The following is a 21,389-nucleotide window of genomic DNA, read 5'->3' on the forward strand; positions in this document are numbered from 1 at the left end:
ACCACACAGAATTTTCTGTGTTTGGATAATCTGACATATCTGAAAGTCTGCTCTGTCCGTTATCAAATAAAGGTTAAAATGACCAGACACAGGTCTATTATTGGATAAAATGAATAAATATCTGAAAATTCAATGAATGCCATCACATATAATGGAAAATCATATGAAAATGCAAGATTTCAATAGAGCGACCTTGCCCATTGATTTGCAACAGTGCCTGTAATTATATAATATAACCAGATATGTTAAAGGAGTAGCTGCCTTAATACATATATCACCTCATGGTGTATATCCTCATATTTCCCGGCCCTATTGTACACACAGACATGTAGAAGTAATATACACTATACATCAACGTGAATTAGATCACACAAACCACCACATCACAGGACACAGACACTTCCTAATCCCCACAACAGTCTCACATCCACACACACACACACACACACACACACACACACACACACACACACACACACACACACACACAAACACACACACTTGCATTCCTTCCGGCACTTCCCGTCTGGTGGGACCGTAAAGACGTTAACAGCTTCCTCTTTACCTTCCAATCTCAGAACACTTTCCAGTTCAAGTGGTTTTCTTTCCTTACTCTTTCTCACTTTCACACATTTTCTCACAGCCTCTTTATATTTCCTCCCATTCAGTGTCTGTTTTCCTCTCATCATCATCATCGGTTTCTGTTTCGGTCCCTCCTTTGTGTGTAATGAAGCTGTCTGACACTTGTGGGGCATAAACATCCATAAGGAGACACAAAACATGATGAATTGTAGCAGCGATAAATTACCTAGAAAAGCTTAGATACAGCGTTTTGTCATTAACTTTGTTGTTTCCTTATATATTCATTATGAAGTTGTCATTTATGTAATTAACCTCACTAGAGAATAGATTTACTTAGATTTGATACGTTATGAGATTAGGATCAGTCAGACAGGAACTAAAGTCGAAACGTGCAGCGAAGCAGAACAAGGTGACTTATCTGCCCTTCAGTTCATAATACTGAATCACCGCTATTTTGCATAAAGCTGAACTCTGCTCAATTTTCTCCCGTTGCAAAGTCACTGAAGTCTCGCTGCCGGCTATCACTCATCTTCTCATGTTAGCACCATTAGTGTGAGTGAACACTTACATAATGCTACTGTATGCACAATTTTAAGCATCATGTTCCATCACTTTGCTTACTAAAATATTGAAAAAAGGGAAATCCAGTTGCCTTGCAGTAGGTTATGTGGGCTGAATTCCTCTCAAGGTTTTTGGGTGTGAGGTAAAGAAAAAAAGTGGAAAAATACAGGAACCAATATGTGTAAAGCGGACTAATTAACATGTTATATGTCATTTATTTAAACAGTACAGAAACAGAATTGTAAAAACAAACATTGTGGTTTTAGGAGGACTTACATACTGGACTACAACAGCTGGGCATGATGACGATGCATGAGGTTGGCAGCTTTAGTGCCACTGAGCCTGCACAGAGACCAAAAAACCTCCATATCTGGCAGCTTGTGCTAAAGCTCTAGATGCTTCACATAAGTGCTGAATGGATGAATAAACTGTCAACTGTTTCCACATTTAAACTTCCTCCAAACCGCAAATTCATTTTTGACATTCCTGTTCATGTACTAGTTAAACAAACAAGATACAACATGTTAATAAGATATTTTTAGAGTCACTGCTAGGCATGAATATTTCCCTTTGAACAGAGAAAGGCTAGCAGTTTCCCTATGCCTCCAGTCTTTATGCTAAGCTAGGCTAATCCAGCTCTGTACTTATCACACCGACATGATATTGATATATATTTTTTCATCTCAGTCTCAGAGAAGAAAGCAAATTAACATATATATCTTAAAATGTTGAACTATTCCTTTAACAGTATGGAAATTTGGCAGTTCACAGCTAACGTTAGCCCTCCTAGCTTAGCACAAGGGTGGTGCATGCACTTCTTATCTGAGATGGCAGGTTAGTAAACATCAGATAACAGAACTCTGCAGCAGGCATGCTAACGTCTGCAGATGTCAATACGTCGAAGCCTCTTGTTCCAATGCTGACATAAAAACCAGTTGTGCCTCACTATAGGAGGATGTCGCTGCACCCATTATAGCATGACTGTGACGCAGGCCCATATGTATACGTGTATGGCTTTTATGTCTGTCTGTGAGGTAAACAGGCTGAGGCTCTTCAGGCCAGAGTTTCACAGGGGAGGGTAAGAAGAAAACAAGAGGGAGGTGAAAGGAAAGATAAAGGGATATAAGCCAACATGTGAAGGATAGACAGAGAGAAACAAGAAAAGTAAGCATGAGGAATGAGGGCAGAGGGGAAAAGGGGGGATTTCAGGGGCAGGAGGGTGGAGGGGGGTGGGGGGGTGTCCTTGCTGGCCTTTGTACTGTACGGCCTTGTTTGTTTTCTATATGCTATATCCCTCCCTTCCTCCTCCCTCGGCCCTCCGCCCTCCGTCTCAGCTGCTCACCCACCCTAACAATCCTCTTTTTATGTCTTCCAGGGCGGACACAAGGCGGACCACACAACGCAGGAGGCCTGGGGAAATCATTAACGGCACACAAACACACACAAAATGACTGGTAGGTTACGTTCTGCCCATCTCCCCATCTGTTTAGTACATGTATGTTTATGACATGTATGAGTTCACAGCGCAGCCTCGGCAAGCACTTGGTTCGGAGTCGATTCATTATCTCGATGTCTTCTACTGTCTTCATCCTGTAATTGAATAATTGCGGCGTCCACACACACACACACACACACACACTCACACACACAATCCTGTGTAATATTAAGCTTTGTGAGCTGTGCTTACCTTTTTTTTTGCCCTGGGTTTTGCGTCACAGGCTACATAAAGGTTGCTTTTTGGATTAGAATAGAGTCTGAATCCTCCTCTCCTCACCTTTCTGATGTTGGAATCGGTTGGAACTACTTTTTTTGTGTCTACATACGAGCGCAACGCCATGAACGCCTTTGCGCAAAGACTTGCACTTGGATGATTATCACATGTTGAAAGTAAGAATGAATGAGAAGATGCTGTAAGTGAGCGTCGATCACAGCTAAGCCAAAAAAAGCCAAAATTGCTTTTGACCAAAACCATATTTCAGTCTTCAACCCTTTTCATGCTTTATTAGTTTTATGTATTTATTCATTGTGGTTTGTGGTTAGAGATGTACATACTTCCTATTTCAGTCTCAGTTCTCTGAATTTAATTTTCACGTGGAGTGAGTGTGTTCAGAATTTTAATTATATATAATAAAAACTTTCAGGCACATTTTAATTATTTTCTTCGACTTAATAGCGTTCACATTCCTCTTCTCCACAACCAAACGTGCATCTTTATGCTATTATACAGTCTGTATACGTACTACTTACGTCCAAAACACACCACCGGCTCAGCGTGTAAACAAGAACACACACAGCATGTGAAGCGTAGTACTCGAAGAACAGATCTCTCCAGCTGTATCTCTCCAGGAAATCATTTTGTAAATATTGGTGTGAGCTCATGGAATAAAATATAACAGCACACATGAGGATATAAGTGTGCCAAACAGGTGACTAAAAAAAAAAAAAAAAAATGTTGGTTTTGTGGCGCATGCTGGAAAATAAAAGTGGTGCATACGGTGGATTTACATTAAAAAAAAATAAGAGTGGCTGTTATGTAACGTGTTGTAGTGCAGGTATATTTGACACTAACTATGGGCCTCACATTTGTCATAATGTCTCTTAAGGCTTTAATGATTATGACAAAACTAGTCATAGGTGAGAGTTGCTTAAAATATAATAGAATAGAATTAGACATTGATCCACATATCTCTGCACACATATCAAGCAACCAACCTCCTATAGTCCTCCTCTCCTCTCCTCTCCTCTCCTCTCCTCCTTTCTCTGCACAGCTGGAGAGAATGTGGAAGCACATAATTGCAGTTTAATCCTGCTCTAAGTCCCTGCAGCATTAGGGGGGGGAGGAAAAAAAAAAAAAACTCCCTGAGTTGTTTGGACAGATGTTTGGTGAGAAAGGCTTTAATGGAAGAGTGAGAGCTCATCCCGGACTGAAGGCGACCGGTGTCAGTCACACGATGGGAGATGGGAAACCGGACACAGGTGATATTAATGTGACCACAAGTGGTAATCCCACTGAGTCTCACGCTGTTACTAATCCGTGCATCTCGGTAAATATGCATATCGGTAACATTTGTGCATATTCTGGTCGCGTCCCGATGATCCAGAACATGTGTACGTCAGGGTTCGGTTGTGTTCTCCTGCAGTGTGGGAGGTTTGTAAAGACCGCTATTACTATTGCAAACATTTGTCTGCGTTGGTTATGATGCTGTTGTAAATAATTGACATTGAGCGTTTTGACCCCTGACCCCCATGAAGACAGAAAGGTTAGTGGCCTGGTTTGACCGGCGTAAAAGTTACTTTCAGTAAAGCTTTGTTGTTGTTGTTGTTTTTCTCTTATAGTATAGTTATGATGCTGGTCTTATAGATTTATTTGATTAGTTGGATTATTGATCTGACTTCATTTTGTATCTGGATTTTTCAAGGTAAACCTAAATTCTTTAATTATATTGATTAAGTACAAAAACAGGTACATGACCAGCTGCTGCGGTATCATTTACTGACAGCGGTAGTCAATATGTTACAAATACTGCGTCCAAAATATATATATGCATATGTTTACTCGCTCACTTAAGCTATAGAATAGCAGGAGCTGCAGGAGGCAAATGCAACTCTATACTTTCTGTCTGAGAGGAGAGGTCTTCGATGCCATCCCGTAAAGTGAGATGCTTCGGTGATTCATGATGCTTTTAAACGCTGTGAAACATGCTTCCATGTCACTGGCTCCAGCAGTGACCTTTCGAGCCGAGCGTCCCCGCAGCACAGCATCTCCGTGCTTTTTCTGTTAGAAGAAGGTCGAATATCCGTAGAAGGAGAGGAACTTTCCCCAATTGGGAAAGAAAATAGTTGGAGGCAGTGGAACTGGGTAAAAGGGGGATACTTTAGAAGGTGTGTTTAGCCTCAGGAAGTGAGTCTTTCAGAGCCGGGGGTGGGGGTGTTGCAGACATTTGGCTCACACTTTAAGGTTCAGGGGTTTATGTGCACGTATACATGTTTGGAGGTGCACATATATGTAGCCGTGTGTTCGTGTGTGTGTGTGTGTCTTTAAGTAGGAGCCAGGCGGGGTGTTAGGCAGGGGCACGGGCAGGCGAGGAGGTGGGATCAGTCTCCCGTCACTGGGCTACAGGCAAGCATTCTTAACACCTCATAAATCTCACCTGGTGCTTCAGGACCTCTGCTGACATAGCTGCTGTGGTGCACACACACACACACACACACACACATACATGCACACACACTCTTATGTGCACATGTGTACAAGCATGCACATTTTTAGTGTGTGCATGCTATATGCAGCCATGTGTGTATATAGTATGTCTAATTGCACACACGCAGTAAAGTAAGAGCCCGAGAGTCGGTCATGTCAACAACAGCAGTGAAATTGGAAAAATCGAAGTGATGTATAATCTGTCTGTCAGCGGTCTGTGTTGGAAACGGAGCGGGTCTTATTGAAATCATTTCTGTGTTTGAACAAAGAGAAGAAGTTAAAAAAAAAAAAAAAAAAATCTGTTTGTTGTGTCTGAGCCCCGTTGTGTGACCGGTTCTGGTTGTTTTTGTTTGCATTGTGACGGCACCTGTAGAGGGAGGAGAACATGAAAGAACATCTGGTGCAGTCAGTCACACAGTTTTGGCCTTTTGTTTAATATGCGGGTTAGAAAGTGAGAACTAATATGCAAAGTTGTCGTCATTCTTAAAGGAAAGTTACGACTTGAATCATAATTTTATCGTCGCCTTTATAAGCTATAATAACACCGAACGCGGCGTCGATGTGGTAACTGATGATGGATCATGGCGACATCCCTAAAAAGAGGTCAGATGATCAGACAGCTTGTAAAGAAACCATCAGTTTAACTAGATTCCTTTATTCGCCTGCTTTATTGCTGTTTCCTGCTTTGTCGGATGTCTTTTTAATGATGTCACCGCATTCCCGGATCTTAATAATCAACTTGAAGCGTACTCTATCATCATAACAGATAGCGATGATGGCCAAACCTACAAAACTCAGAGCCAAGCGGTAACAGGGCAGCGATGAAGAAGAAGCCAGCTTGTGACTGGAAGGTTGTCGGTTCAATCCTCGGACCCGGCAGGATCATTCTTAGGTGGGGGAAAGTGAAAAAGCTGTGTTTGCTCCTCCCTCATTACCAACCAGTGAGGTGTTTGCACCTCAGACTGTGGTTAGACTGTGGTTGTATTGGGCAGCTTCCAGGTGTGGATACGTGTGACTGCGTGTGTCTGCAAAATAGAGGCTTCCTCTCAGTGAAACTTCCCCTGAATAAATAAAGGTTGAAAAAAAAGTAGAATGCTGAATGTTAATACTCATAATGTTATTGAACGTTCAACAGGGGGACTGATGGTTGTAAATGAGTGAAACAGAAAAAAAAAAAAACCCCATGAACTCGGATGGCAGAGTTTCAAAAGCAGCAACAGCGTCAGTAAAAAAAATGATCCCTTACATCCATTTTCTGCAGCCAGATGTTTTTCGTAGCATCGCGTATCAGCCGCGTCTTTCTTCGACATACATTAGAACAAAGTGAAGTTAATCTTGGCATCACATTAGATACAAAGAATCCAACCCCGTCGAATTAATCTGCCAGACAGTCGCCCAAGTAAACCTAATCCCCGTTCGGATTTTTCCCATTCCTCATCACAATCCAGTGACTTTTACATTAGTGCTGAGTGGTTCACTTGTTTAAGTAACATGAGATTTAAGACACTGTCTTAAAGTAATGCTCCGCACAAAACATTAGCTGTTTCTCAATGTTTGGATTTTTGGATTTTAATGTCACGGACTGTCTCGGTCTCTCTGCTCCAATCCTTGAAACCGGCCAAGTCAGTGATGTATCCAAAAACAGAGGAGAGAGTATAGGTTGCTATAGCAACCATGTTTATGGATCACAATGGAAATGGACTCTCTTTGCATTATTGTGATTGTAATGTTTAAAATGAGTTATATTTGATATTTGTCTTTATAGAGCTGCAGCGATTAGTTGATCGACATAAAATTAATTGCCAACTTTGAGTCTTTTTTTTGAAGAGAAAACGCCAAAATTCTCTCTATTTTCTGGTTTATTTTAGTCTTTTATGATGCTAAACTGAATATCTTTGGGCTGCGGACTGCTGGTTGGGACAAACAAGACATTTGTGGTTTGTATCTTGAGCTTTTTGGGGAACAGAGATCAACATTTTTTAACCATTTTCTACTAACAACTAACTGATTAATCAGGAAAATAATAATTAGTAACGCAAATAATCATTAGTCGCTGCTCTAAACCTTTAGATAAATGTCTTATAATAGCATAACGATGGAGAAAAATGCCTTTTACTGTTTCCTGTTTTGCTTGTGTGAACTTTGTGTAAATACAGCCCAGAGGCTATGCACGGCTCCACAACAGCATATTTTCACTTTGAGTAAAAAAAAAAAGCCTCTTTGTTTACTGGAAATTACACTCAGGCTAATCTCCTCTGTGCTGTCTCATATTCTTATCCGCTGTTAAAAAGCCAAACGTGTCGTCACTTAAAATGACAAAATAACCCCTACAAATGTACAGCGAATCAGTGGTATAACAGCGTTCAGAGGACAAGTACTGGTGTGTGACATTAGGGTGCTCGGTTTGTTATCTCAGCTGTTGTTGAGAGCGTGCACACAGTGAACGGCTGTAAGGAATGCAGTATAGCCAGAGCTCATTATATATTACCTGAACCTATGTACTTTTCTCTCTACTGACGGCAGCCCCGCAGGCGGTTTAATACACGTGTGTACATATGCACGAGTGGACTCGTCTGACCTCGTGTGTTGTTTGTGCCTCAGTGTGTGTGTGTGTGTGTGTGTGTGTAATGATTAGTTTTACCTGAAAAGCCTGTGAGTGTCCTTACAAGACAGGGGGATGATACAAGGTCAAAGCCAGATTCGGTTGCCTAATTTCACTGTAGAGGAGGTAAACATTTCTTTAAAGGGGTTAAAGGGTCGGTTCACAACCCCTCACAGTGCAGGCACCTGACTGTTGCTGTAGGACAGACGTGAAAAAATAGTGAACTTACCCTTTAATACTTGTTTACACAAAGCAGGATTGTTCAGATAGGAGTTATTTCTCTTTAAAACTGGTCACACTGTGCACCTGTTGTGTATTTTTAATCCAAGAAAATTAGTGATGACTGATCTGATGTGCCCACTCAGCACACACACACTCTCTCACACACACACACACACACACACAGCCTTTATTTTAATGACCACAAGCTCAGTGGAATTTTTTTCGAAAAGTATGACAGGTAATCTCCGTCGAAGGTAAGATCTTTCCACCCGAGGCATCCTGGGAACAGTCCAGCATTCTTCCAGTGTAGTTCAGCCAGCTCCAGTCTGACAGGGAAGCTGTTGATTCACTGTAAAAAAAAAAAAAAAAAAGGGAGGCTTGACTTCCCCCCTTTTACTGCCGTATGTTTCTGCAGGTGAGTGTAGACATCTTCAGTAAACCAGTCATTTACTCTGCAGTGGAGTAATATCATTTCAGAATTAGCGCTCGCTCTCTTTCCCCTCGTCGACACTCGTTCACCACAGGAGTGTTGAGAGGGTGTTACTCTCCTCTCTGTCCTCCTTTTCACCGGACTGTGCAGAACACACACATGGCTGTGAAGGCTTGCACGGTAACGGCAGGCGAAAGCCGCCAAGTCACTAACAATCACACCCACTACCACAGACATGCACGACTATACATATACACTGTTCACATTATAGAGATTATATTTTATGATCTCATATGTTGCTTTAAAACATTATGGCTGCAAATAATGCTGATTTTAATTTGTTGATGAATTTGTTTAGTATTTTTTCTGATTTATAGTTTATAAAAGATCAAGAAATTGTGATAAATGCTGTTCACAATTCCCCAGAGCCTGAGTGACATCCTCAGATTGCTTGTTTTATCCGACCAACAGTCCAAAATCCATCAGATTTTCATTTCACAATGATATAAAACAAAGAAAAAGCTGCAAATTCTCACATACGAGGAGAAAAACATGTGTATTTCTGCCACACAAAAGTACTCTCTTACTTCTGCTTTAAAAAAGAAACGTCTATAAATAAAAACGTAAGCTCCCTTCGCCAAAATTAGCTATGAATTACACACAGACTCAAACTTACAGCACGCCGCTCACAGGTTGGTGGGCGCACACACCCCCCTCAGAAACCCACATAAACACAGGCAGGCAGGCAGGCAGGAGGGTTTATTGCAGACAGCGGCGGCTCAGTGTGTAACGCTACGTGTTTGAAGCGTCACTCCTCCCGCAGGAAGAGACACACACCGAAGGATCACGGCTTCATCAGCTTGAAAGAGTCTTTGCCGGTCTCTCTCTCTCTCTGTCAGAGCATTATCAGCTGAACTAACTAGCTGTCTGCTGCCACCCTGTCCACAGCTCATTGATCACCGCCTCCCCCCCCCCCCCCCCACACACACACACACTGCTCTGGAGCTATTTGTTAGCGGCCCAGAGGGAACGGTTTCCTGGCAAACAGAGTGGGTAGGGATATAGAGTGTGTTCTGTGGGGGCCGCCCTGCATGCTCACAGTGACTGAAGTGAGCATTTTTTTCTTACCCTGACAGGCATTAGTTTAACGAGAGATCGAATACATTAGCGCAGAAAGTACACAGTGCCAACCCTGCAGCTGACCGCCGTGTTTCCCCGCCGCCGCTGCTGCTGCTGCTGATGTTTGTGAGTGAGAGTGTTTATTTGCAGCTGTTATACACAAGTGAGGCCCTATTTTGTGGTGGTTGAAGACCAGACTAATTCATTTTCCCTGCGGGCATTCGGAGTTGTGTGGATGTCAGTTCCTTCAGGCTTCATTCACATGCTTTTTTTTTTTTGCCTTCTCATCCCAGGCCCGGTCAGCATTAAAGAGCTGTTATGTTAGCCGCTAACAGTGGTGCCTTAGCCGCATCACTCCTCTCTCTCCGGCATCACGTCAACATACAGTACATAGCTGAGCTCGCTGCATTGTTGCTCCATGTGACGAAGGAACAGACAGACGCAGCATCAATCAGGACTTAAAGGTTTATAGAAGCAACAGTTTCACCCAGAATTTAAATATGAGGCTGTTATTCTGTATTTTTTAATGTCCACAAATCCCACGAAAAGACCAAAACCAACAACCCAAATCCATTTTTAATGCTTTCCAACTTTCCTATCCTGACACTTGAGCCCATTTACTCATACATTTTTAAAAACTGGGTCAAACATATATATATAGTGTCATTTCTAATAAGGCTCTGCTCAGTTATTTCATCAAACAGCCGGGCACTGCCGTTTCTAGCAAATGTCACTTAAAGTGGAGTAAATAGTGCATTTGTTGGGGACTATTTTCAGCTGCGGATGAATACACACCTGATACTTCAGTGGCAGCAGGAAGATTCATGTGGTATCGAATCAAAATAAACATTGTGGTTGTTAATGGTAACGAGGGAACATGTCACCCGGGGCAACGGTCCGGCTTATTGATGTGTTTTTAATAGTTTTTGGACAACAATAGAGCTCTAAGGCGCAGGGGAATAACACGTTTCAGGCTCTGAATACACAGACAACACTTGTTAGTCGGATCGATTTGTTGTTGGATCTTTTTATGGGATTTGCTGACAATCAGAAAAGTATAGATAATCGCTACCGCGTAGCGCATCAATGCATCACACCTCAACATCCCCGAGGAGCAAGCGTACCAATCTCTGTCTAACAATGCAGAATCCGCTCTGCGTTCCTCGCTGAAGACCAGAATGCCAGACTGCTCGCTGATCATTTATCACGCAGTAATTATTGTTTGTTTTGTTTCGCTTTTCCCTGCGAAATCCCTCCGAGGTCAGAGGCCGGGGCTGTCATCAGAAACTTTACTCTCCGAGGGCCATATCATCATATCAGATAATGAACTGGAACAAATAAGCCTCCCATCCCCCCCCCATCTCGCTCTCTCTCTCTCTCTCTCCCCGTCTCCTGCCGCGGCGGCGTCGAGTCCGACGACTCCTCGTTCACATCTCGTCTCCCTTATCTGCCGGCTGGCCTCGCTCCCCCTCGCACGCACGCACGCACACGCCCATCGTCTCACTTCACAAACAGCGACACACTGATGCTGTTCATCAAGAGCGCCTACTTAGTAGGAACAACCGGACTTGGAGAGAACCCAAAAAAGTGACGGTTTATAGTGTACGTGTGTATTTTTGGTGCCTGCTTTATGTGCAAGCATGTTTAGCATGTGTGTGTTTGTGTGTGTGTGTGTGTGTGTTTTCTTCTACAGTTTACAATCCCTCAGGACTCAAAAATATGACAGCGTGTAAATATTCACACGCTGTATTTTATCCCAAAATGGCATCGGGATCGGCAGGAACAAACATTATGTGTTTAAAAACATACTTTTTTTGGGGGGGGGGGGGTAGCGGCATAAAGAAAACCTTGTTGCTCTGCCCGATCATGTCGAAGGTCTTTCTCCTTCCATTAAACCAGGGGAGAGCAGAGTTTTTTCAGACGTGTCAACATGTATTTTCCCCCCCCCCCTTGCGTGTACAGTATTTCACTGCCGCTGATGACATCAGAGCGTGTACCGCCGATCAAACGACCACATACGAACAACAACCGGCGGCGGCCTGGCCATTGTCCCGTCAATCAGCTCGTAAACGTCGTCAGAAAGGATGCAGGACGTGGCAGCTGGGGGACAGATGAAACGTGTCGTGAGGACTTTTATTCTGCACAGTGGGATACGGTGGGATGTATAACTTCACTCCCCGGTCTGTGCCAGTTATATAAGTTCGAGCCTGGTTTCTTTAACTCGGGGCCTGGGGCCTGCTTTGGTTTGCAGGCCTGCGTCTGGTCCTGGTCCCAGTATGACGAGAGCATAGTCCAGTACGCCTGCTTGGAAATGTGCTAACACCTCAAGATTTGCAGACTGTGCTTACTGATTCAAAGGTTCAGCAGATAACATTACAGAAAATAGACCAGAGCTTTCTACTAGAGCTGCATTGATTAGTCAGGTGACAGAAAATTAATCAGTTTACAATCGTTTTAGTCATTTTTTAAGCAAAAATGCCAGCTGCAGCTTCTCAAATGTGATAATTTGAAGCTTTTCTGTGTCATACGTGGCAAACAACTGAATATTTTTGGATTTTGGATTGTTGATCAGACAGAACAAGATATTTGAAGACACCGTGAGTCATGAGGTCCAGGAGATTATAACAGGCATTTTTCACTATTCACTAAAGCAATGAATCGAATAATCTCGAAAATAATTGTCAGATTAATCGATAATGAGTTGCAGTTCTACTCTCTGTCAGCTCTAGAAACTGTGGTTAGTCATGTTTCCATTTTTTAAACTGTAGTCAGTCATTACAAACACACAGAACATTATTTTAAATATGTAAGTTTGGAGAAATGTGTATGAAATGATGCCGTAAAAACATGGAATCTTGGATTTGAATGTTTCAGTCAGTGTAAACATCCTACAGCTTAAATGAAACACAAATAAAAGGGATAAACTTAAGGTGTATATATATGATTTTGTCCCTTCAGATCCACATGTACCCTGTAGTATCTTTTATCAGGGGTAGCAGGAAACAAGGGCTCCTGTCTGGGACACAGTTCATTTATACCTGTGGCTCCTTTGCTCTTCTTGTTCTTGACTTTCTTTTGGAGTTTAACGGTTCATACTTTGAATAGAGAAGAAGAAGTCTCTTTCTATTAGCCTTAATCACTGCATAAAAGCATGTTTTTATTTATATCCGGCATGACCTGGCAGGTTTTTATGCACAAATTGAAAATGCATATAAAAAAAGGAAGTAAATGGAAACATACTTTTTGAATCCATTGACTATCAATAAAATGGTTTGGAGATTCTTGTTTGGAAAAGCTTTTTTTCCCCCCCAGTAAACTCAAGTACTGATTAGTGCACTACGGTGTCCGCAGTATCCTGCAGCGCTGCTGGAGCTTAACGGCAGATTTCACAGACTAACTCCGCACATGCACAGACACATTCATACAAGCCACGTAAATACCACATACACTCATACCTAATGATCTGGATTATTAGAGCCCACCCACAGCATGAGTCTGGCCCACTGTCTATCTGTTTGATCAGCTAATTACCACGATTATGCACGCACACACACACACACACGCACGCACGCACGCACACACACAGTCACTCACACACTACCCAAGAGACTGGCTTTATGCAGCGAGCCGCTGTGCTCTCCTCACCGTTCCTCTTCCTCTACTTCTCCACTTTTCTTTTATTCTTTATGGAAATAGAAGAAGAGAAACACGGATAAGTGACCTTGAGACTTGTTAAATTTATATCAGTTGCAACATGGCACTCCAAATGATTGCTGTGCATCGGCGCTAAGCTGCAGTGTACATTTCATGATGAGGATCGAATATGAAATATCGTTTTGGATCGGCAGGAACAGTTGTAGTATATCTTTGGTGTTTGTTTTGACTGGCAAGGAAATTAAAAGTCTTATTTGTGTTTTCTGCAGTGACAGCGCCACATATTTAAGCGTATTATTACTTAAATTCAAACAGCCACACAGGCAGTTGGCTAACGCTTAGTACCATCTGTGATTTGTGGTACATGACTCTCTGACTCCATACGTTAGTTACTCTGTGTTGTGATTTGAATCATGAAGTGATATAATTTGGGTTTTGACAGTTTGGTCGGGACTATCTAGACATCCTGTTTTGTATAATGTGGGAGGAAGCCAACACTATGTGTGCAGGAGCTGTCGATGACTCAGCAGATGTTGAAATGACACAAACAGATAGTAACATCTAAACTCGGCAAGCTAGGCTAACTAGTTCCGTTAGCTTAAAATGCTAACGGAACATAACCGAAGCTATGTGGGCTTGTTGAAAACGGGACATAAGCTGCAGTGTCGTTATACTTTTTTATTTCTAACATAAAAAGAGAGGAGTATTCATATTTCATTTCAACTGTTAAAGCATGGACTTTGATCTTGTTGCACTGCTCTCTGAATGCTAACAACTGAGCTTTGACTCAGTTATTACCAGCTCGGTTTGGTTTTATTCACTTTTTGACAAAGGACAGAGGTTTGTGTAGTTGCAAACTGGGACCAATATAATGTCAGAATCAATACAAATCCTTGAATTACAGGAAACAAGATTTAAAACGGCCTTAAATCTCCTTTAATTTGACATCCAGACTATTCCTCACTTCCTGCCTGTCTACTATCTCTTCGCCTATCCTGTCTACCCATCTCTTTATCTTCTTTTAAATACCTTGTCTCGTTCTCTTATCCTCTCTTTTTTCATTCACCTTTTTATGTTTTCCCGTCACATCTCCTCCTCCTCCTCCTCCTCTCCCCTTCATTTCTCCTCTGCGGCTCTGCAGAAAGAACGAGGCACGTTTCCTCTCTTTTTAATTACCATAATCGATGACGGGGCCCCTGCCACCGTGTTACCCCGTGCTGCTGGGTTTCTGCTGCAGCACCACCACCTATACGCTCAGGGGAAACGCATTACCACCTCCGGCGCGGCTCCTGCTCGGAAAAGATTAGGGTCATTACCTGGCAGCGGGGCCCGGAGTTCCGCTCAGTGCATTATAGCCTTAAACTTTAACCTATATCAAGTAACTCTGAAAGGGAAAGAAAACAAACAATCCAAGCCATTAGCAGCTTCTCTGGATATTGTGTTCCTGACTATAGGGAGTCAGATTGTTATAACAGAGGCTCGCAGCGCCAAAACATACATTTAATACCTTTTTATAATCTTTTATGACCTATTTTTTGAGGCAGGTTCATTTATTTTCTACACGGCTCATTCATTTTCCTTGGATTTAACTCCAAGGTTTGCGTTGTTTGGTGCTTTAGGGTAGTCGGTGGGTCAGGAGGGAGGAGCTGGAATTCCCCCTATGCGAGCCATGTGTTGCTGCAGCCTTGAGTTTACTCATCATATAAAACTGCAGTTTTACGTTTCCTTCATTTAAATCAAGCCCGTATAAACAACATCCAAGCAGAGCGAGAGATGGATCGCTTTCCCAAAACCGCACCGTTAGGTTTCTGATTTTAGCCGGTCATTAGGAAATATTTCTTTTACTATCTCTCCCTCTTTCTCCGTCCACAGTTTTTTTTTTTTTTTTTTTTCCCCTGCTATTCAATCTTACATCCACAGTCATACATCAGTGGCTATGTGGTGTGAAGATGGAAACCTCTTATAGGTGGCCTGTGAAGAAGTTCCCACTAAGGGCGAAGTGTGTGGTTTAAAGGGCGGGCTCTTGGAAAAGTGACAGAAAGTATGAAAATACTGCAAGTTCATGACTAGAAAAACGTCTTTCACCCATAGGAATCTATTTTAATCTCCTTTACTGTGCAACTGTAAGACTGTGTTTGAATCATGGCGGCCGCCCCCCGTCTCTAAATTTCGCCGCATCTCTCACCTCACCTCATGAAGTATTTCACCGAGAGCCTATCAATGAAATAGCAGTGGAGTTAAAACACACAGTGTGTAGGTGCGAGCGATGTGTTTTGACACAGCCGGTCACTCTTGGCAGCTGTCCTCTGCAGCACAGACCAGGTCTCACGTTTGCTAATGTGCTGAGTCTAGCGCTAGTGTGTCTGCATGTGTGTATTTTTCTTAATGTCTCTGGGGGTGCTGGGGGGGGGGGGGGGGGGGGGCCGTGCATGTACATGTGGGTGGGTATGCAGTCACATAACAGAGATGCAAATCTCTTAACTGCCCAGGCAGAAACTCAACTTTATTTATATAACACCTTTTTACACAAACATGCAGCCCGAAGTGCTTCACATAGCTCACATAGATTAAAACAACACAGACAAGAAATAGAGACAACAATAAATATTAAAAATGACAACAGTAAAACAATAAAATGTTACAAAATAAATAAATAATAAAACCTAAAAACTAAAGGCTGTAACATTACTCTGAATAAAAAGTCAGATTAAAAAGATAGGGTTTTTTAATTTCCTGCTAAAAATACAGAGAAGGCATGTTATTCTAATATCCAGAGGCAGTGTGCTCTGCAGTTTTTAAGGGCATAAAAACAGAAGGCAGCCTCTCAGGTACTTTTTATGGGTCACATAAGGAACGTTTAAAAGAGAAATGCTGGAGGACCTTAATGATCTGGCTGGAACATAAAATGAAAGAAAATCTCTGTTGTAGGGAGGTGAAAGGTTATTTAAAGCTTCATAAACATGTGAAAGAACTTTTTCTAAAACATACACACGGCAAGTGCGTCGTGTTAAGAGGTGGGGTAATGTGATCCGTTTGCTTTGTTTTACTTAGAAAGCTAGAAAGTCCAGGATCTCATGCCAGGAAGCTCAGTGAGCGTTTGAGTGTGGGTGGGTGTGTCGGGGGTATGTACCGATTCCAGCCAATCGGCACGCAGCTCTACCAGGAAGTTGTGGTTTTGAACACGTGTTGTTGCGGCAACAAGGGAACTGAAAGGATAACGAACGGGGAAGAGAAGAGAAGGAGCTGTTTAAGTGCCGGAGTGCGACCTCAGCAGCTCATTTGACACTATTGTCACTTTCATTTACAGATACAATAACATAGTATGAAGCAGATGCTTTTACATGAATTGGTTGATAATGGAAGGAGGGTTTTTAAAAGGTTTGGTCTGCAGAAATGCATGGTACACACACACACACACATATATATGGTGTGGATGGAAAGATAGAAAGAAAAAGAGAGTTATCTGTGTGGGGGCGGGTGGAGGGAAATCAAGTCTCACCTTTCACACACACACACACACACACACAACAAACGTCTCTCTGGTAATGTTCTGCCCACACTCTTCCATTGTCAACTAATGGACAGGATAAACTTTTCCTTTACACACACACACACACATGCAAACACACAAAAGGCGTACTCAGTTATCCTGAGAGAAGATTGAATGACATACACCATTATCATCCCGGCCAGATAACGTCACACTAGTTGTGCACAATGATGCACGGTGAAAAGAATTACACAACAACAAGGTAACCCAGGAATCATCAGGAGGCTGCGTGACATAAAGGACATGTGGGAAAAAGGTTTCAGAAATTGTCTTTGCAGAAGAAGTTGGATTAATTAGTAAAGATCCCCTGCCTGCTACACTGTGACAAAAAAACTAATGCCTTGATCATAAAGTGCATTTTTTCCCTCCCTTTGTCTTCCCTCCATAAAACTCTGCCAGCCAGTCGAAGTAGTATCACAACGGTCGCTCTGTATCAAACAAACTCTTGATCCGCTGCCAGTTCACCTGGCTCCACACAAAGCGCTAATGTCTAAACCAACGCGGAGCTCAACCTGGCATAGACTAAACATGTTGTGTTACTTCAAACATAACAGTATTCCCATGGTGCACGTTTTACATGGAAGCTCTACATCTACTCTTATCTTTATTGACTGTTTCATAACAGAATAGAGTTTCTATAAAAGGTTGTGCATTATGTGCTTTTGCTTGTAAAGACCTGCACATAACTTTCCTTTGAGGCACCGGAGCCGGCTAATGCGGCCAAGTTATGGTATTATTCTTACTCTTCGCTTCACAGCTCATTGAGTTTTTGCTCACATAAAATAAAACAAGCACCACATACATTAGCATATGTATTGCAAATACCGAGCCGCCAATTCCCACACCTGTCAGACTTGTCAGTTGTATTAATTCGCTCGCCGTATTAATCAAGGTGCATCTGATCCTTAGTAATGAGGTGTGTGGTTTGCTGTAGAGTCGTGTACTGAGCATCGCTTGCCGTATTAATCAAGTTGCACCTGATCCTTAGTAATGAGCTGTGTGTGCGCGGTTCGCTGTGCCGAGCGGCGTGCGTTAACCCAAAAGAGAGACAGAAACAAATTAGGGAACAAAAGAATAAGAAGAGGATATCAGCCACCTTTCCCAGCAGAGAACAAGAAAAGCATTTTTTTTTTTATGAAATCAGATCTGCAGTTTATGCTCTCTCTGTGTGTGTGTGTGTGTGTGTGTGTGTGTAGGCACAATAGCTGGTTTTCCCTGGAGAAGCTTACAGCCTGGCATTTCCTGCTCCGGGATGGCCCTGTCCTGATTAGAGGAAATTGATTTAATGGCTTTGGTTTAATGGCTCGAGAGGCTGCAACCACTCTAGATACTTTCTTCTTCTCTCTCTTGTTGTTTTTTTTTTTTTTTTACTGCTTTTTGCCTTCTCCCACTTTTTTTCTTCTTCTATCATGCCTTGTTTGGGTTTGCACCTAATTTCCTTTATTTTCTTTGCAGCATGCATTTATGGTGTCTGTGCTTTTATGCTCTTGTGTGTGTGTGTGTGTGTGACAGTATGTGTGGTGCTGTTGTAGGGGACAGTATAGAAGGTTTTGGTTTTAAGAGTGTGTGCACCCTGAAATTCTGTGGTGAATTAAAAAAAAAAAAAAAAGCTCCAGCAGAACAGGAGGTGTGTGAGGGGGGAAAACAACCGACTACTGCATGGCTTTGTGGTACGTAGTGTATGAAAACACAGCGGGGTGTGGGGCCACCAGGGGACTGACTGTAACCACTCAGCATAATTGTGGATATCGACGTGCATTTAAACCTCCACTATGAGTTATTAGCTTAAATGTCATGCATACTGCATGTATTATGCAATTAGCAGTATATTATATGTTTATTTTTTGCAATGACTGCATAAAAACCTCCTGCTGTTTGACATTTTGTTGGTCAAATTGAGATTATATCCCAAAAGGGTTAGGTGTATGAATACCTCTTCTTCTTCTGTTTTTTTCCTGGTTCCACAACAACCTCGCTAACTGCGGCGACTAGCAGGCGGTTGGATGATGACAGCTGACAGCGGTGTGTCACTCAAAAACTCTATTTGGTGTACAGGTAAACAATGATTACTGAGAGAGAGAGGAAAAAAAAAAAAAAAGTGTACAGTTTCGACTTTTGTCGACACACCCAGAATGAGTTTAAGTTGGCACATGTACAGTGTATGTGAAGCTATAGCGAGGGTGTGTATCTAGAGCATGTGAGGAATGTGTATGTGAGCATCCAGTTTTATGGGACTTTCCTCTCAGCGCGTTTAAAGCTCTGCAGAGAGCTTTAAGACAGATGGGAGTCACATGGTCAACTCTCATATCAGGGGCCTTGTAGGGACAAACACAATGCGGTCTAGAAAATAATCACATTGTTGCACGTTAATCTGTTAACTGACTGATTATTTCATCTCTGCAAAGGTGGTGTTTATGAGAGGACGATGCATAAAAGGTTTACATTTTGTGAATGCATATACTCATCATAATTCACCTCACAAATGCATTGCAAACTTACACGTAAATCCATAAAGTAATGCGTAAACATGCACAAATCAACCACTTACGTTGCATTTTTGTCCTGTCGGAGGTTGTACGAACACGCTCACACGGCGCCGACTCATCACCTCACTGTAATAAACAGCTGATGTTGTTGTTATCTCCGTAATGTAAAGAACAACACCAGATACCGCAAAACAACCTGATATTATTTATCCTAACCGGCGATAGACAATCATGTTCACAGGCGATGAACAGCCCTTTACGGCACCCGTTCAAGCCCGATTAATTAAACATTGACACGACAACGACATGCGCTCATTCTCCAAAACAGCCTGTGTGACAGTTAATAAAGATAACCCTGGGGTTTTGACTAATGAGCAAGGTAATTATATAGCCACATATAATGTGATTAGCTGCAACATACAGAGGTCAGGGAGGGGACACACACACATACACACACACACACACACACATGTGTTCCTTTCACCAGTGCAGAGGGACCCTTAGTGAAGGGAAGCAGAATGGCTCCAGTCCTCTTCCCCTGGTCCCCTAAGGTCCCATGTTATTTTAATGTTTCCCATCTGACATCGGCCATGCATGTCTGGCTGTGTTAGTTAACAGTGCAGAGAAGCAAGCGTAGCCGGTCTGTCTCCTGTGTTACCTCGCATGATCGTGCATGGTGTGTGTTTGAGTGTGACAGACGAAAGGGGTGGGGGGGGGGGTGGAGGGGGGGGGGACACATAGTGTGCTATCTAGGTTATCTATTTAGAAAGCTTGTTTAGTCGAAGAGAAGCCTTGAGGGCCGAAATTATGAGTCATCACGCTACAGTACAGTCTGAATCTTCCCCTTGTTGTCTGGCCCTTCTGAGTGCAGGAATAAATAGTTGTAATTATTTTGTTCAAACGCATAGCAACAATGATGCACTCCGGCATTGATCAGCGGGGTTGCGCACAACCTGCCAACCTGTAGATGTTAAACATTTTAATGTCAGTCAGCTGTTTGTTTTCAAGGGGTTTTTTAGGGATACACATCATTGCAACCGCAGAGAATTTGCTTAATGTGGAATCTTAGTATATCCTCTCATGTCCCAAATATTTTTTTTTTTTTTTGTTGTTGCAGGGATTAAAGCCGGTCTTTTATAAATGTATTGCAGATGAACAGTTTCAGCTACGGTGCAGTTTTGTCAGTTTTGTAAAGTCACAGTTTGCTGACTTTTCCTTTAAATCCTAGGATTAATACTGGTAATGGGTTACGGTTCATCGCTTAGCCAAGAGAGGTACCGAGAGGGCAACGCCGTCATTATATCAGCTTCACAAATAATGCATAGATGATCAAACGCTCAGTAAATAACATCCCCATAGGGGTGCCGCATTCAAAGCGGAGGCTAAAACTTCAGTGAGATCAAAGGCCACACGTCTGCTTTATAACCCAATTACACAGCCAAGATAAAAAACTCTCCCAACAAAAACTTTCCACATGCCCTGAAAACATTTAAAACGGCGAGCGACAAAAGTATCGCCGATTGTGTTGATTTATAATTGCAGCGGTTTTCATGACATCCGCCCGATTGCTCGGCTTCTGTCGAGAAGGATCCTGTCAAAACAGCCTGTAACCGGCTGACAACCAACGCAGGTACTGGATTTTGTTATCTGAAATTGAAATAAGCTAAATATCTTATGTTGCTCCTGGCAGTTCATTAATAATTATATTTTAACTAACTCCCCCCCCCCCACTATAATTTATTCACTTCTTCATCGCTACATATCCATGGAGGGGTTTAATATTTTACTCTTCCAAGAGAAGTCTCGGGATGCAGAATAGCAGTTGTGCAAACATAAAAGAGATTTTTTTTTTTTTTTTTTTAAAGTGCAGTTAGACAAAGGGCTGCCTCATTTACTTGCTCAAACAATCCTCACTTATGCATATTTGCTTTAGGCAATGTAAAGCCAAAATCCACCTAAAACTGTAGCACATTCCCTATACT

The 21,389-nt window shown here is 42.3% G+C and overlaps 1 protein-coding gene across 8 annotated transcripts in view; it reads left to right on the plus strand.

The window, feature by feature from the left end:
• Window positions 1-21,389, plus strand: part of thrab (thyroid hormone receptor alpha b) — a 162,942-nt gene that overhangs the window by 65,864 nt on the left and 75,689 nt on the right. For 3 of the 8 annotated variants that reach the window (XM_067576046.1, XM_067576047.1, XM_067576043.1), the window contains one exon: window positions 2,519-2,601. The gene's annotated coding sequence lies outside the window, so the exon portion shown is untranslated. Of the gene's footprint in view, window positions 1-1,957; window positions 2,308-2,518; window positions 2,602-21,389 lie in introns of those variants that run through there. The other 5 variants (XM_067576045.1, XM_067576044.1, XM_067576042.1 and 2 more) reach the window with 3 other exon arrangements.

Source organism: Thunnus thynnus, chromosome 20, assembly GCF_963924715.1.
Source record: "Thunnus thynnus chromosome 20, fThuThy2.1, whole genome shotgun sequence".
Classification (NCBI taxonomy): Eukaryota; Metazoa; Chordata; class Actinopteri; order Scombriformes; family Scombridae; genus Thunnus; species Thunnus thynnus.